At 40.9% G+C, this 5726-nt stretch overlaps 1 pseudogene; it reads left to right on the top strand.

Annotated features, from left to right (window-relative positions):
* Positions 1 to 367: 367 nt before the first annotated feature.
* LOC119327922 lies at positions 368 to 4851 on the top strand (annotated as a pseudogene).
* Positions 4852 to 5726: the final 875 nt, after the last annotated feature.

Here is a 5726-nt window from a genome sequence, read left to right as displayed (position 1 = left end):
AGTAGAGAGAATTTGCATGTGTCCCTAAGAACTTAAATTACCTACTCAGCATTATTTAGTGCCACCACCACTGTTGCCACCAATAGGTAACCGGGTTACAGTATAGATGAAATTGTGCATCACGACTTCTGTACATATACCAGATTTTAGTATATGTTGCTTATGTCTTGTGTCATGTGGGATCTATTGTTTTGAAGGCGATTATAAGTGCATGGTTAGTTACTGTAATATCTTGATCTATTTTGCACATTACTGAGTGGCAAATTTGAATTAACAAAATCCATGAATGAATGTTGATTCCCCTTTTTCTTATATACCAAAAATTCTGATATGAATTTATGTAATGGATTTTTTATTGCAGACCATGTTGATGCAGCGCCTGATGTTCAGAGCAGCAAGATTGCGCCATCTACCATCTGTAACAGCTGCTATGGAAACTATGGCAGCGCCATGGAAGATCAAGGAAACAGACATCACACCAATCTGCCTGCTGTTTTCACCATCCGCCACACATACTCATCTAAGGCTCCTAGCATTCCTCCACCGCAGCCTGACCTTCCTCCACCTCAGCATAACCTTCCTGCCACAAATACATCTTCATACACTTGGACTAATATGTTCGACAATGCTTGGAACAGTACGTCAGATGCTACCATCGCGATATCAAATCAGCTATCTGACCTGGTTCAGGCATATCCAGATGTCCCACATTACTTCAGTGTGGTCTCTATATCATACCTGATTGCACGTTACAGTCTGCCTAAATTCCATTTGAAGCTCGAGAAGAAATATGCAGCTGGGACTTACACGGTTTATGAAGCTTGGTGTTTGCATCTGATGGAAAAGGTGGAGGGCTACATTTTGGCCTACCCGCTATTTGGCGTAGTCCTTTGGGCATCTTTAGATATGTGAGTTTCTGTTTAACCTGTTATGCGACTTTACTTCTTTTTCTTGGTTAGGGTTAGTCTTTATTAGTTGATAATGCAAGATGTAAGTATCTGATCTTTGGGTGTGGCATGATAGAAATACAAGTCAAAAACAATGTAAAACAATTCCATCTAGCTTATTCACACAAGCGAACCAGCGATAAACAATGCCTATCACATACGTGGCTCTTTTTTTATGTAAAAGCTCATTTTCACCATATGGGGCGCAATGTATGTGATTGCTATTTTTCAGCGTTTTGGCGGCTTTCGATGCTAACCATACTTAGTGGCAGCACACATGCATCTTGATTTTTATTACGCTTTCTTTGTATTAACCATTTACTACGGGGAGTTGGGAACAAATGTTTCATATTGCTTGGTCATGTAGAAACTAGTATGCAACTTTGGGGTCATCTGCTTGTTTGCCTCCCCCTATTCTCTTAGGAATTCAACTTCCAGCTTTATTTCAAAAGTAGAGTATCATTATTTTAAACCACATGTTATCATGTGATCGATGTCAAACATGGCTATCTTAAGCTAGTTTCCCCATGTGCTTAATTTGGACTAAATTTGGAAGTCTAGAGTTTAGATGGTCCAGGAAGAAAATATATCATGTGGTCCATTATGGCTGAGTTATCAGAAAGGGGCTATTCCTTGAGGTAGATGTTCAACTAGATTAATGTGAGCACCCTATGATTCTATGCTGATGATAAAACTCTACTAATTCTCTTTCACAGGGCTGCTACTATGATTCCTGATTTTGGTGCTGGTGTGCATTTGTCACAAGTTTCAAAAGGCGTAACAATTGTCGCAGCTGTGTGGTTCCTTCAAGTTATGAAAAAGAACTTTCTATCCAGCGCACTTATGCATTTTGAAGGTCTAAAGGTTGACAAGCATTGGTTGGGGGCTTTTGACAAGGTTTCTTCATTGGGATTGATTGCTATTGGCCTTCTTGGAGTTGCAGAAGCATGTGGGGTACCATTTGAGTCGTTATTAGCTGTTAGTGGTATTGGAGGTAACACTCTAAATGCCATACACCTACTCAATATGTGATGTTACTTTAGGTCCCTCCTTCTAGCAAATAAATGGCTCTCTACTGTTACTTAGGTATTGCAACTGCCTTTGCTGCTAAAGATGTCCTGGGCAATGTATTGAGTGGATTCTACTTGCAGCTTTCGAGGCCATTCTCAGTTGGAGAGTCCATAAAGTTGCCTTTTCATGTATGTCATCTTTCTCCACACTTATATTTGCTAGTTTCTACCTTTCATGTATGTTGATAAAATAACAAATGCTTGCTAACATTCTATTATATTTGTCATTTTTATGGATAAGCATTTTTTTTGTTCTACTCCCTCTATACCGAAACATATGTCGTTTTGGTAGGCTAGTTTATGCTACCAAAATGACATATATTTCGGTACAGAGGGACTATAACTTGTTGCAGACTTCCCTAAGTAAAAGTTTCATTGTAGGCCGGGTCAATAGAGGGTTTGGTGATTGAGATAGGGCTGACGTCGACATCATTGATAAATTTGGAGAGGCTTCCTGTTTCAGTACCCAACTCACTATTAGTTGGTCAGGTATCGCCATGCCTTTCATAACTGGATATTGCCTAAATTGCACTAATTATGGTCTATAATTTCATGGTGCCATATGTAATGTATACTTTATTGGATGGTATGATACCACTCATCAAGATATGCTGGCCTTTTTCTCTACATGGTAATATTTGGTACATGGGTTAATGATGAAACCTTGAACGACTTTGCACTTTTAGATGTATGTCCTATGCGTTTGAACCTAGAACCTGTCTATATGCAAGAGTCCACTGTTTGGTGTTAAAAACAGATGCAGCAGTTACAAGATACACCATGAACAACATTCGCAATATCTAGAGAATGTGAAAGTAGGATAATGTGCCAACTTCAAGCACACTTTATATGATCAGCTATACTAATAATGGCTCACACATCAGATTCACAACTTGGTCAATTCTGTATTTCTCACTGGTAGAGCTTGCTAATTTTCTTAGAGAAATTTGACTATTAGGTTTTGTCTAAAATGAAGACTTCTAGCCTCAGATCAGTTGGGATGCTGGAAAGCATAGAAATCTTTGGGAAATCCTGTAAACTTGGTTAGGAAGTCTGAAAGATGAGAGAAATATTGGTTGGGGTCTTTTAGTTTATTGTTATTCACAGCATCCTAGAAAGAAATCGATCAGTCTATCTTTCAAGGATAGTGCTGTGAAGATTTCTTGAATGCATTTTTTATATGTAATTTTTTTCTTGGACAAGATTTAGTACCATGGAGCCTACATAATGTGCTATAGTCCTTCAATAATTTGCAGATTATTGTGAATAGATCCCGTGCTCAATGGGTATTATCTGTTACAAAAATCCCCATAAAAGTTCAGAGTATGGATAAGGTTCATGCAATATCTGAAGAGATCATGGAGAAGTTAAGGGCATATCCAGAAGTTAGCTTGAAAGCAGACGCTCCTTATTGTTATCTCACGAGATTGGGCGATTTGTATGGTGAGTTCACAATTGGCTGCTGCCTCCAGAACATGGTACGTTTCGGATCTCAGTGAAGCATTTTGTAATTCGTAGCTATCATGTGCTTTGGATTTTGGTAATGCACCTGTGGCTCTATGGTATGCCAACAGTAGCTTTAACTATGTGTTTTCAAGGCAAGGTGAAAGACTGATGGTTTAACTCTCATAGCAAGAACTATATAAATGTCATATGTTGACAACGTAGCAACATTGGTCTTTTGGACACAGTTCTGTAGTCAGAATGAGAAGAAAAAGTATGATTGAGAATGCAATATACTCCTGTGTCCACACTTTAAACTTTGGACTATTATGATCATACAAAAAGTATACACATTTTGTTGAGAATTAACAAAATGTTCTCATTTTAAAGTTTATTGTCGATCATTCTGGTTTAACACTTTAAACTTTGTGTCCAACAAATGTCTGACAAGAGTATCTCTTTGGATTATTGTTGATCATACATTTGTTGTTCATACTTTACAACTTAATTCACATGACAGCATCCCTGTAAACTGTTGATGTCTAGAGCTATGCTCAGTTGAACAACATCCCCTGACGCCATGATCTGTTGAGTCTGTCAAGCTTGAGTACTCCCTAGATATGTAGTACTTCCTCCGTGCTTAAAAAGAGGGCGTATGCATTTTGTTTAAAGTCAAACGGTGCGAAATTTGACCAAACTTATTGTTTTTCCTATAAACTTGGGCAAATTTTGCACCGTTCGATTCCTCACAAAATGTTTGTGCCTTCTTTTCAAGCATGGAGGGAGTAGTTGTCTAAATAATCTGCATTAGTTGAACAATTGTCCATCATGTTAATGGATCACCAAAGGGCATAACCAGTGGTTTAGTATTTTGTAACCTGGCATAGTAGCATAAATCTCTGACAGAATATTTTACATGTTTCAGAGAAATGAAGAACTGCTATGTGTTGAGCAAAAGATTCTCATTGATGCAGCTAGGATTATCCACTCGCATGGTGTTGAGTCGGGAAGCCCAGTACCCCCTGCAGATCTTGAGTTGCTGCTGGAAGCTGCTAGGGTTATCAAGTCTCGTTGCTATTAGGAATGCACCACTCACCGTTGATTCGATGAAATTGCAAGGGCACGGTGGCAACTGCGAGTTGTCAATTTTTTTCTTTTGGATTGTGCGTTTTGGTTGAGCACATCCTCGGCAAACAGCAAATACACGGTGACAGCTACTTAAACGTTCTATAGTAGTTAGTATACAGGATGCGTACGTTCAGCTTGATCTCTACGACATCTGATGCGCTAGGATACGGAAGGAAGATAAAGATTGGTTGAGATTACATGTACGGTTTAAACAGCCTTATCTGCTAACAGAGTATACATTCATCTGTACTGGTTTTGTCTGTCGTGGTGGTAGCTTGCTTTGCATTGTTCACTTGGTTTTTTGTCTGCACGTTGGCCATGGGATCTAGTAATAGCATCTCCAACCGGATTTTCGCTTCCCCCATGCCTAACCGAAATGTTGGGGCTGCCCGGCACCCTCCAGCAACTCATGTGCAGAGCAAATTCAAGGCTGTTCGGACGCGTCCGTCACGTCTAACAAACCACTAGGACCCATGAGAAAACTCCGTGGAGCTCACCAATGTGCTGCCTGCACTCATAGCTTCGTGCCACGGTCAAACACTGGCAATTTAAACCAGACGACAAGTTGCCGCCCTCACATTTTTCACTTTTTCCTCTAGTTCACATTGTTTTCGTATCCCTGTCCCGTCCGCGTCCAAGCTCGCCATCCGCCATGGTACGCTGAAAGGTTACATGGCACAAACAATTGACACCAAAGCACCATGTCTAGATCACGGCTAAGGTGTGCGTCGTGGAGGCTAGGTCTAGTCGGCCAACCTTCCTTCAACCTTAGCAAGGATGAGGAGGGGGAAGCCCCACATTTAGAGGAGGCAATCCCCGCCGGTTGACCCCATCGCCTCCGGGTTGGACATGCGAACACCACCGTCGGCGTGGACGGCAGGCATCCCCCACCTCTCGATCATAGCTGGCTGGATGGGCCGGGCCTGGCATGCCGACCCGCAAGCACGCTGGCACGGCACGTGATGGGCCAGGCCCGGCACGCGGCCCGCCTTGGGCCATGCCTGGGCCTGAAGGCTGGGCACGCGGGCCGGCACGGCACAGCCCGTTTATCCCTTTTTATTTTTTATCCAGATTATATATATATATATATATATATATATATATATATATATATATATATATATATATATATATATAT

The sequence above is a fragment of the Triticum dicoccoides genome, chromosome 7A (genome assembly GCF_002162155.2).
Source record: "Triticum dicoccoides isolate Atlit2015 ecotype Zavitan chromosome 7A, WEW_v2.0, whole genome shotgun sequence".
Taxonomy (NCBI): Eukaryota; Viridiplantae; Streptophyta; class Magnoliopsida; order Poales; family Poaceae; genus Triticum; species Triticum dicoccoides.
The sequence above is the reverse complement of the archived record's forward strand: the minus strand, read 5'-3'. Positions and strand labels throughout refer to the sequence as shown.